General features: G+C 38.5%; 1 pseudogene; it reads right to left on the bottom strand.

Annotated features, from left to right (window-relative positions):
* Positions 1–4171: 4171 nt before the first annotated feature.
* On the bottom strand, positions 4172–9128 carry LOC148594440 (rhotekin-2-like; annotated as a pseudogene).
* Between the last annotated feature and the right edge of the window lie 3004 nt (positions 9129–12132).

Below are 12132 nucleotides of genomic sequence, written 5' to 3'. Positions count from 1 at the left end.
GAGATGCTTTTTTTTTTGCTTTTCCTTCTTAGGAAGAGAAAATATGCACTTGAAAACATGGGAAAAGAATTGAAAATGCCTGATATATCAATTTGTACTTTATTACCTCCACAAGGTAACACTGATGACAAAATTTAAGTAATTTAAAGAAAGATTTTTAACTTTGTCAGGATATAGAAGTTCTTGCATCTACATATAGAAGTGCCTGTAACTATTATGGTCTAAGAAGGACAAGTCTATATATGAAAGGTTCTACAACTTCCTCCTGCAGAAATTCTTATATCACTATCTGACATACATGACACTGGCCAGTATCAGAAAAGAAAACTTGGGAAAAATGGGCCATTATTTCCAAATTATCTTCTTTCAGAGGAAGACTATAGAAAATTAAAAAAAAAAAAAAAAGTCCGAATAATATAAAGGATACTTGACTAGTTCCTGTAATTCTTCTCCCTTTGGGGAGATGCATAAAGAACACGTAGAAAGCTATCTTGATGAAAAAAATATTGAAAGATTGTGAAAAGCAATTTATTTTGATTTCTCGCAAACAAGTTTTTACTTGAATATGTAATATACATATGGAAAGATCCCAGTATAACCATTCAGTAATGGCTGTATTAAGAGATCATCATATCTTATTTTATGATCCCTTTAAGCAAATGGCAGCAACTTCAGGTACAGCATGGTTTTCATTAAATCACTCAACAACATGGCTTTGTAGTTATCAATCATATTTCTTATTTTCATGAACCCATGAATCAAACATTCTAAAATTAATGTCTCACAGCTTTCTGTTTATTACAGTTCTTTTATGATAATTGGATGGAAAGAATACTTGGAGTAGCACTGTTAGCTTTAAATTAGTAGAGCTACATAGAGTTCTCTTTAGCAAAGCGAACAGTAATTCCCCACTCCACAAAAATGTCCATGGAAAAAAATAAAAACTGTGGTTCTAGTAGAGACAATGGCTCATTTATGAAGTTACCATACAGGTCTGGCAACCTGAGATCAAAAGTGGAATGAGGAATGATTTAAAGTCTGTTTCATCATGCTTTCTCTTACAAGACTATGAAAAAAAGTCTTGTAAAAAACTTTCAAAGGGAGAGCACACAAAATACCACATTTATGTAAACAAGTTGCATCTCTCATAACATTTCTTTGGCTATTCAACCTACTGGATACATCAGACCATGAGAAGAGCAATTAATGCCAGCAGCCAAGTGCTTTCCATTCTTCCTCCAGTACAGAAAATTGGGGCCAATATTGCTTGTTGTCATCTATACTAGCCTAGAGGGACACATTCAGCAGGCAGAGTAGAATATGTACTCTCGAAAGGTAAATTATTCGGATTTTACAGCAGCTATAACCATAATTTATAAACTGAATTAACGCTTAATGTAATTTGAGGGTTGAGGAAAATTACTTCAAAAACATTTTATTCTAGAAACATTTTTATTTTCTTGCATCTGCTAAATGAAACACAGAACATTAGCAGCAAAAAACAAGACTTCTGACATTTCACAATACATTGGTTTTTCTGTTAAGGCAATCTACGTTAATTATGAATCAGCTCTGCATACTTTGACAGTTTTTCAAAATATGTATAAGCCACCATAAACTGTTACAATTTCTATAGAAAGAGTAAAAAAAGTAAACATATTACACCACACTCTTTAGAACTGCTCAGTGTACCTACACTCTGCCATCCCAAGACAGAAAATAGCTACAGGTATTAGTTGCAAGAGAAAGAGTTCCTCCTAATAAGTCTTTGTTTAGCCAGTATTTAAAAAGTTATATTAAGAAACTGGGTTTTGTGAAATTATTCAGCTAAATTTTGGATTAGCAATCACTTCTACATTGTACTGTTTAGGAGCTGTGTTTTAATGTTGGTAAAGTACATTGTGTATTTCTTTTTTTTTGTTTTGTTTTTTCTTTGTTTTTTCTTTTTTTTTTTGTTTTTAAAAATACAGTATAGTAAGAAGATGTTATCCCACGTTCTTGAAAAACTCTGCCAGAACTTGAGCCATAAAAGTCACCAGCCAAGGTAATGCTAATGTGATTTAGGGGGAAAAACGCAGAGGGTATTAAGCAGCATAAGATGATTGCATTATGTCTCTAAATGATCCTGAGAGTGTCAGTATTGGTTTGCTGCATCTAATTCAAATGCATATTTTAAAATACTTTCAATACATAGAAAAACTTGAAGAATTTAGTACCTCTTATCAGAGAAAAAGTTAAGGGGGGCAGTCATGATTTATGACTACACACAGACGATTAGAAAAGTTGATACTTTAGAGGTCAAAATAAATCCATAATAAGACCAAAATAGCTTAAGGTGGAGCTTAATATAATGCAAATATAATGTGAAGTGAAAACAACATACCTGGGGTAAATAACCATTCAAACTGCTTATGAGGAGGTATGGGTGAATTCTCATCAGTTGAGGTCTTCAAATTCGTATTAAATGCTTTCCTAAAATGTGTATACTGCAATTCAAAACAAAGCTACTGAATTTATTTAGAGAAACTCTGTATAGAAATTCAGTGGCCTGTTGAATTTCAGAATAAATCATCATTATGTTGTCTTCTTACTTTATATATTTGTGAGATTTATTTTGTAACATAGCAAATAAACGGAAGGTGCTTGGCAAAGGTCCTTTTTCCTTGTAGAATGTAGTAGCATTTAAAGATAAATTTAAAAATAGATAATCTGCAGCTACATCTTTTAAAAATATGCTTTCTTTTGGTTTGTTTTTCCTATTGTTCAGAGTTGCACGGCCCACTAGTTCACTCTGATTTGCATAATCATATATCTAGTCTTCAGTTTTTCTGTTCCTATTTATAAACCATTCACAAACCATCCACTTAAGTGTGGCTTGTTGTAAAATTAATTATGGTTGTTTCCGAGGGAAAAATGTAGTGCAAACAAATTAAGAATGAACAAGGACATTCTAAAAATTGTGGGCTCTGATCCTGCAAAGAGATTTGTGCATATGTCCGAGCCCATCCCAAATAGTCAGTGAACTACTTACTGCAGGTATCCGTGCAACTGCGCAGCCAGAAGTTTAGCAGGAGACAAAAAAAAAAAAAAAAAAAAAAAACAGACAAATCAACCACACAACACACAACCAGTCCAGCACACAGTATCTTCTGGAGAAATGGTAAAGCTCACAAAGCCCTTTGTACTTAGAGAAAAAAAGCAAACAAGCAATGAAATGTGTGTGGAGTTGCCAATATGACTCTCAACATAGGATGGAAGAGCAGGGCGAGAGGGGTGATATGCAGGCACATCTTCGCCCCTGTGTAAGTTTCAGTGTCTGCGAGAAAGGTATCCTCCAAGAAGAGGGCTGGATATTTAAGCTGTGGGTCCAGGAGAGCAGATTCTTCTGTAGGCTGTAGATGTTTGTGAGGGCTGTTGCTGGCCCAGGGATCTTGAAGACCCCTCTGCTTCTTGCAAAAGGGGTAAGCAGTCTGATGTGAAAATCTCCAAGTTGAGTATTTTCACATGAAGTATGTATTCCATTATTTCATGTGGGGGGGAAAAAATTGTTTGTACACCAGCAACATGGCCTTTGCAAACTGTTTATCTACCGGGAACAGTTGAGATGTTCCATGAAGAAGCTATGCACCATTAGGAAGAAAAATTACCTTCAAAATGAAGTCCTAAAAAGACGTTCATGGGCAATACTACTTTAACTGTTTGCATCAGTCACCGTCTATGCTTTTGCAGACATGGATAATCCTTCTCTATTCTGACAGTGCATATCCCATGAAAAACCTACTAGATCCCATGCTAACTTGATAAAAAAGTTTCAAAAATAGCTAGTTACAGAACCATTGAGAAGTGCAGAAAAACTTTTCACAGTACTTTCACAGTATATCTCACAAGCAGTGACTCTCAGTGAGGGACATAAGATTCAGAGTAAAGCATGAAGCCGAAGAAGTTACTCCTTGCAGGATCTGTGTTGAGTGTGAATGCAAAGTCTGAGGGGCTGCTATGGGAGAGATGGGGGCAGGCGAGAAGCCAATGGCCATAGCCCTGGTGCAGGGACGGAAATACTTAATTGTAGCCAGTTTCTCAATAATAAAGTGCTGAACCTCTGCTTTCAGAACTAGCACCGTTCCTTCAACTACAGATACTCCCTACTTCTGTACACCTCCCTGCACCCCCAGGTAACGGTGCCTTTTGATGTTAGCAATAGTGAGTACAGCTAGAAGTAATGCCCTGGTTAAAAGAAGGTTTTGGCCTCCATACTTAAAAGCTACATGCTGAAATATATTTTTACTAATTGAGATTTACAGTATAAGGCTGAGAGAGTTCCAGGGACTCTTCCTAGCTAACTGTTACTTCTATGGCTGCAACTAAGATCTAGGGTCCAGCGTTTCTTTGATGGATTTCTGGCTAGGGATTGTTTGGTTTCAGGCTCTGTCTTGATAACCAGTGAAATGGTGTTTCCATGGTCAGTTAAATGGCATTTTCTACAAGGAGCCAGCTTGTGAGGAGCAGCGATGAGTCTCTCAAATCAAAGGAACTCCCACGCGTGCCTCCAGATTTGTCCCAGTTCTCCTTGCCCAGGGGCTCTGTTCAGCTGGGTTTGTGCACTGTATGGTGATTTATCGGGTGGTGGAGGTGAAGCTCTTCTTTCCGCGGCCATCATTAGGACTTGCACCCTCCTCCTTTGCAGCTCGATAAACATTTTTCTGAACAACCTTCTCATGAGATCCGTGGAAAAGCAAGGCCTGTAAGGAAGTTGCAGACGCCTTTTGTTGGCCAAGCAGGAACTTGCTGCCGCTCTGAGTTTTCTTTGAATGATGTCAGCTAAGCCCTCGTGTTCCACTGGAGAATTGATGCCTGTAATTTTAATGTTTCCTGTCTCAATAATGTTTCATTATTGCTATTCTGAATACAAAATTCTGCTAAGTATGTCCTAGGCAGCCAGTGGTGGCATTAGGAGTGGAAGAGATGATATACGCTTGCAAAGAGAGAAGTGAGGTGATGGTGTCAGCTATGTTCCCAACAGTTGGCATTGGGGCATCAGGATAGGTATTGATAATTCATTCAAAATAGAAAGTAGAAAAATAAATGTTCTGCAAGGAAAGCTGCATACATAATTTAGATATTATTTAATTGTACAGTGCTTTGAAAAATTAATTTCATAGAAAGTCAGTACAACCATCTGACTAAATACTCTTGGGCCTGCAGAGAGTGGGATATTTTTACTTGCCTTTATTTGCTTAAGGCTGCCTTACCCTGTATCTTTCTTGGGTAGAATTTTTCATGTATATAGCAATAATACTAACCCTTAAGACAGCAGCAGTAGCTTTTATATCACAGGCCATATACTAATGGTTTTTAACCAGGTAAGTATTGAGCTTTTCCCTACAAATATTAAAAATAATCAGAAAAAGGGGTATATTAAGAGCAAAACAGAACCTGTGTTCCATTCCCCACTGACATACTTAAATATGAGCAGAATCATGCTACAGTGTTCATATTACCTTCCTAGAACTCCTATATAATTGATTTACTGCTTTTCTGCTCCACATTCATAACTCAAATAGGACTTTTTTGAGTGTTTAGTGCTCTGATGAGCTGTAACTCGATGACCCACATAGCATTTTCAGCTTCCTTACAGCAGCAAGCAGTTATGCATTTTACTGGTACAGTGCTTTTCAGCCAATACTGCATCAGATCCATTAAAGCAGTGACCTATTTTTCTAGCCTGTAAATATTATTTCTGTGATGAAATTATTAAAATAATCTTGCTGCATAGCATTTTGCTCTGAAAAAGTAGAAGTGTCAAATTCATGCTAGATTGGTTTTCTGAACATGTTTTTCAGCATCATTACTGAAGACCAATTAGGTAAGTTATGTTAGGTAAGGCTTTATGTAGCTTAAAAAACAGCAAATTAATTTCGTGCAACTAGTTAAAGACATTACTGGTTGGCAGACTGGATTGTTTTACCTTGCATACCAGAGCTTTTTACCACTCTACAGTGAGAGTTTATTTCTAATGACAGCTTTTTTGAGTGTTCAGGGCCCCCTAATTACTTCGGATTGCAAATTTTTTTGGTTCAGGCTATAAAAATACATTAATTATTTCTCCTATTACAAATGCAGATTTAACATTAACTCCTTGGTATGCAATTATGTTGCTCTTTCGTTGTCTGAATTTCCCTTGAAAAACTCCATTTCGACATCAACACCATCTGAATACAATGTTATTGCTGTTACCCTGCAATGTGAAAAGATAAATCCCACTTACTCATATCATCATAGTTGGAGGTCATCTCTTGTGTCAGGAACAAGGGTGGTTTCCATGGTGACATAATCTCAATTTTCCTAAGTTCTTCACAACAGTGTTTCCACTGGCCTGAGAGAGAATAGAGAACAACGACTGAACTTAAACACTTCTACCAGAAAAAAAAAAAATTCAAATCTGTCCAAGGAAGCTATCTGCAAGCACTGCTAACGGCCAGCATTCCTTCTTTTTCTAGTAGGAATGCTCAGAAAGCAGTGTATTTCCACCTCTGAACTCATCTAATTTTTAGTACAAGTGTCGTTAGTCATCTGTGACTATCCTAGCCAATACTGTTATTTTACAAAGACTGAATATCATAGTTTGCTTTCATATCCCCAAACTCAGTGCCCCCCAAATTCATCAGAAAATAAAGAATTTTAAAAGTCATAATTTATGACAAGGAAGTTGCTTAAAGTTTTGAGGGAACAACCTCCTACATAAAGCAAACTCAGTGCTACACAACTGTTACAGAAGCAGTCCGTCTTTAAAAGAAGAATGCCCATCTCTGTAGGAAGACAAGGAAATCTCCTTTCCATTAATAGACTTTGACCTTAAGGAAAACAAGACACAGTAAAATTTCTTCATTCATTTCCATCACTCCAAGTTTTCTGAGTGCATTAATTTAAAGAGAATTTTAGAATCACTGAAGAAAAAAGGCATTTAAATGCCAAGTGACCCATTTTTTTTCTCACATAAGGAAATGACCAAACCCCCCCCCCCAAAATGCATATGTTATCTATAATGAATTCTAAAAGTATTTTTTTACCCCTCTCCACAGCTAATTTAAAGAGGATGTCCTAGTTTTTTTTTGGTGTATTTCTTTGATAGAACCTCTGCCTATTGTAACTCAAGAGTTAAAAGGAGAAGAAACACACTTTGATACCCAGATTCCAGAGCCTCAGTTAAATGATTTTAGTGGTGTGGCCTCTGATTAAACCCTCATATTTCATGGATTGTCCTGGTTCTCTTTTTCTGACCTGATGAAAATGATTATCAGGCACCAACTGTGCACTGTGAACGGTGGCAGTGTTAGACAACTGACAATTGTCCTCTATTGTTAATACACCTGATTCAAGCTACTAAAATAGATGAAAAATATGAAGACAAATCAGTCTATATGGCTTATATAATTAATATTTGTGGTTGAATAAGCAACACAGCTTGCAGCTTCAGTAGTTTCACTGTCTTGAACTAAAAATAGAATTTTGGGGGTAAGAACAGTGAAGACTCCAAAGCATTTTGGGGAGGGAAAAGGAGGAAAAAAAACAACACAGTGGAGGAGTAGAGGAGTGCATCAGTTCATCCCATCTGCTGTAGAGCTTCAGCTACTGCTTTTACCAACTTCAAGTAATGTGTCTTTGCAGGACTGGACTGTAGCACAGTAAGGGGGTTTTGGGGGTGTTTCCCTGTGGCCAGGGACATCAAAATCTGAGTACCAACAGAATCAGGAAATCCCTATTGTAACTGTGACAACTTAATTCATCTGTAATGCTGCTGAGCAAGGGAATCCCACACTCACATGCCTGTTGGCAAGAGCTGAGTGAATCTTCCTTTTGCCAAGGCCCCAGATAACTCCCCTGGTCATGCAGCAATCCAGCATCCTCACTTCCCTGCCCAAAGGTTTCATGCTGGCAGGATCTTGTAGAACCAACACGCCTCTGGCAGGACATGCAGGCACAGATGGACTCTTCCTGCTTACTGTGGAGGATGGGAAGGGGGGAGAATTGAGCAGATCTTAAAATCTAGAACAAAGCCAGAGCAGACCAAGATCTGAGATTAGTTGGAACTTTTCTGCTTCTGGCCATGTGGATGGTAACTTACCAATATTTGCCTTCTAATGTCTCCAGTCATGGCTCAGTAATATCCCAAAGAACATTTTTCTTCATGACTGCAAATAAAGGATTATAAGTCAATTCCAATTCGGATTGTTCAGTTTCGTTTGATGTTGCATAATATCCCACACTCGAAGGGCAACTGGCCAGAACAGTGCGCTTGCTTACTCAGATCATGAAAGTGCTGCCAGAAAGCCTCCATCCACTTGTGAAGTTCCTCCTACTGTCAGTAGCAGAAAGTTGCGTCACAGCCTCCCCAGCCACAAGATTGATAACAGAAACGTTGCTAGTTCTTTTCTTGGTGTCCTTATCCATAGCTTGATTTTTTTTTTCCTAAGAATGACAACATTTAAAGAAGCATTTGTGGTAGTTATGCATAAAGTTCTACTGGAAAAAGTTCCCAACTTGAAAATAACACTTTGCTCTAATACCAAAAAGAAACAAAAAACAGAAACTGTTAGTTATTTAGTTATTTCAAAACAGATGTTTTGGATTTGTCTTATTGAGAGAGGTACGTAGAAACATATATTGGTGACAAATATAAATTTATTTGGAGAAGGTGAAAAAGGTCCCAAATTATACAACAGTACTGTTAGAGTCAAGTTTTTACGAACCCTTCTGTTCAGGTATATGGTTCAACTGATTTTAGCATCAAGACTGATCCAGTGGTACTTTTATAGTAAATCGGTTCTGCATTGTGGAGTTACTACAGTATAAAGTAGCAGCACAATACACAATTACCCCTAGTGAACATATATACTTGTGTAAGATACAGATTTTAACAGTTTATAAAACACAACTGTAGCATTTTCCAGAATAAAGCTAGCTAACACTACTACTGATTACAATGCTGATGTGAAAATAATGCAATATCAGTCTGGTCAGTAGTTAGCTAGTTAGGTATGTAGTTAGCTAGTACAGAGGTCAGGTAGTTAGCTAGGTAGGTCGTAGTTAGGTGGGCAGTTGGTTAGGTTTGAAGTTACCTTGTTGGGCATTAGTTAGGTAAGTATTTTGTTGGGTAAGTACCTAGTTATGTGGGTTGTTACGTGGTCATTCAACTAGGTAGATAAGTGGGTAGTTAGCTAGATAGATGGATAGGTGGGTATTTGGCCAGGTAGTTAGCTAGTTGGGTGAGTAGTTGCCTTGTTAGCTGGGTAGTTAGGTGTGTAGTTAGCAAATTAGATGGGTAGTTAGCCAGTTGGGTAGCTAGCTAGTTAGGTGGGTAGGTAGCAAACTAGGTGGGTAGTTACCTAAGTGGATAGGTAAGTAGCTAATTGGTTAGTTATCTAGATAGGTAGTTAGCTTGTTAGTGCATTGTTACCTATTTAGAGGGGTAGATTGGTGGGTTGTTGGGTGTGTTAGCTATTTAGGTAAGCAGTTAGCTAGTTGGGGGGGTATGTTTGTGGGTGCCTGCTGGACTAAGTGCTTAGGCAGTTAGGTAGGTAGGTGGGTAGTTAGCTAGCTCATTGTTTAGTTAGGTGGGAGGTTAGCTAGTTAGGTCCGTGGCCAGGTAGTTAGGTGGGTACTTTGTTGCATATTTAGCTAGTTACATGGATAGTTGGGCAGTTTCCTAGGTAGCTCAGTAGTTAGCTTGTTAGGGAGTAATTAGCCTGATATATGGGTAGTTGGATGAGTATTTAGTAAGGTTAGTAGTTAGATGGGCATTGCCTAGGTAGTTACTAGTTCAGTGAATAGCTTGTTAGGCTGGTAGGTAGGTGGGTAGTTAGGTGCGTAGTTAGCTAGTTGAATGGGTAGTTAGGTTGTTAGCTAGGTGGGTAACTAGCTTTGTATGTGGTTATTTAGGAGAGTAGTTATTTAGTTAAGTGGGAGATTAGGTGTGTAGGTATATGTCGTTAGGTACTTAGTCATAGCCAGTTACATGGGTAGTTAGGTAGGTGGGAGGTTAGCTAATTAGGTGAGTAGTTAGCTAGTTTGGGGAGGACTGTGTGTGTGTTCATGGGTGCCTGGTGGGGAGGGGCTGCACGTATTTTGGGGAGCCTGGTTTGTGGGGGCATGAGTGTTTGTGGGGGCAGTGGGAGTTGGGTGTAGTTAGGTGGCTTGACTGGTGTGTAGTTTGCACGTGGGTAGTTAGGTAGTTAAAAGTGGTTAGCTAGTTTGGAGAGTAGTTGGCTTGTTATGTGGGTTAGATGGGTCGATAGTGGGCATTTATTTAGGTAGTTACATGGGTGTTACATGGGTGAGCTTGTTCGGTGAGTAGTTGGGTAAATAGATGGGTAGTTAGCTGGGTGGTTAGCTAGTTGGATAGTTAAGTGGGTTAGGTTAGGATAGTTACGTGGGTTATCTGGGTAGGTGGATACTTAGAGTAATTACATAAATAAGTAGTTATGTAGTTAGGTGAGTAATTGGGTAGTTAGCTAGTTACGTAGGTTATCAGGTGAGCAGTTATGTGGGTATGTATCTACATAGGTGGTTAGGTGGGCACATGTGTGGTTGAGCATGTAGTTACCTAATTAGGTGAGTTTCATAATTAGGTGTGTAGTTAGGAGGTTAGGTAATTAGGTGGATAGTTAGGTAGTTCGGAGGTTAGTTAAGTGTGTAGTTACATGGTTAGCTAGTTAGGGTAGTTTGGAGAGTAGTTAGCTAATTAGGTGAGTATTATCTAGTGTAGAGGTTAGTTAAGTGTGTAGTTAGGTGGATAGTTACCTAGTTTTGAGAGTAGTTAACTAATTAGGTGGGTGGTTAGCTAGTTCAGGTTTATAGTTAGCTGGGTAGCTGGATTGGAGATTAGGTTAGCTAGATAGGTGGGTAGTTAGCTTGGAGAGTAGTTAGCTAGTTAGGCAGCAGGTTAGGAGGGTAGTTACCTAGATAGGTAAATAGTGAGGTGTGTACTTAGTAACATCAGTAGTTCGGTGGGCATTTAAGTAGCTAGATGGGTATTTAGCTTGTTAGGTGGGTAGTTAGGTAGTTGTATGGGTAGTTAGGTGTGTTGTTAGCTAATTAAGTGGGTAGCTATCTTGTTAGGTGCCTAGTTGGGAGGGTAGTTAGCTAATTAGGTAGGTAGTTAGGCAGCTAGGTGTGTAGTTAGCTAGTTAGGTGAGGAATGAGTTAGTTGGATACATAGCTTGTTACATGGCTAATTAGGTGGGTAGTGAAGTGGGTATATAGCTACTTAGATGGGTAGTTAGGTGGGAGATTAGGTAGTCGGGTGGGTAGTTAGCTAGTTAGGTGGTAGTTGGGTAGGTTAGGTGGTTATGTGGGTAGTTAGCTAGGTAAGTGGATAGTTAGAAGGGTTGTAAGGCCAGTAGTTTAGTGGGCATTTGTCTAGATAGTTTGGAAGTAGTTAGCTAGGTGGGTAGTTAGGTGGGTAGTTAATAAGGTTTGTAGTTAGCTAATTAGATGTGTAGTAAAATTCTTTGGTGGGTAGTTAGGTTTTTAATTAATTAGGTGGGTAGTTAGTTGACCAGTTACCTCCTTAAGTGGGTATTGGCTGTTTTGGTGTATAGTTGGTTATGTAGATGAATAGTTAAGAGGGTATTCAGCTACTTAAGTGAGTAGTTAGGTAGGTAGCTAGTTAAGTGAGTAGCTAGTTAGGTGTGTAGTTAGGTAATAAAGTGAGCTAGGCGTTTAGCTGTTTCGGTGTTTAGGTGAATAGTTAGCTAGTCAGTTGAGTAGGTGGGTAATTAGTAAGATGTGTAGTTAGGATACTTAGGTGGCTGTTTAGCTAGTTAGTGACATAGGTGGCTGGTTAGGTGGGAGGTTGGGTGGTTTGTTAGGTAGATAAGTGGGCAGTTGGGTAGTTAGGTAGATGTGTAGGAAGCAAACTATGAAGGGTTTAGCTAGTTAGATGGGTAGTTAAATGGGTAATTTAGTTATGTTGACTACCTAGGTGGGTAGTCAGGTGAGTAGTAGCTACTTAGATGGGTAGTTAAGTAGTTGTTAGGGGGTAGTTACAAGGCAAATTATCTAGTTAGGTGGGAGGTTAGCTTGCTTAGTTGGCAGTTAGGTGGATTCTTTGATGAGCAGATAGCTAGTTATGTG

The sequence above is a fragment of the Tinamus guttatus genome, unplaced genomic scaffold (genome assembly GCF_059628265.1).
Source record: "Tinamus guttatus ecotype Peru unplaced genomic scaffold, ASM5962826v1 Tinamus_guttatus_pri_ptg000246l, whole genome shotgun sequence".
Taxonomy (NCBI): domain Eukaryota; kingdom Metazoa; phylum Chordata; class Aves; order Tinamiformes; family Tinamidae; genus Tinamus; species Tinamus guttatus.
This window is presented reverse-complemented; position numbering and strand designations above follow the sequence as displayed.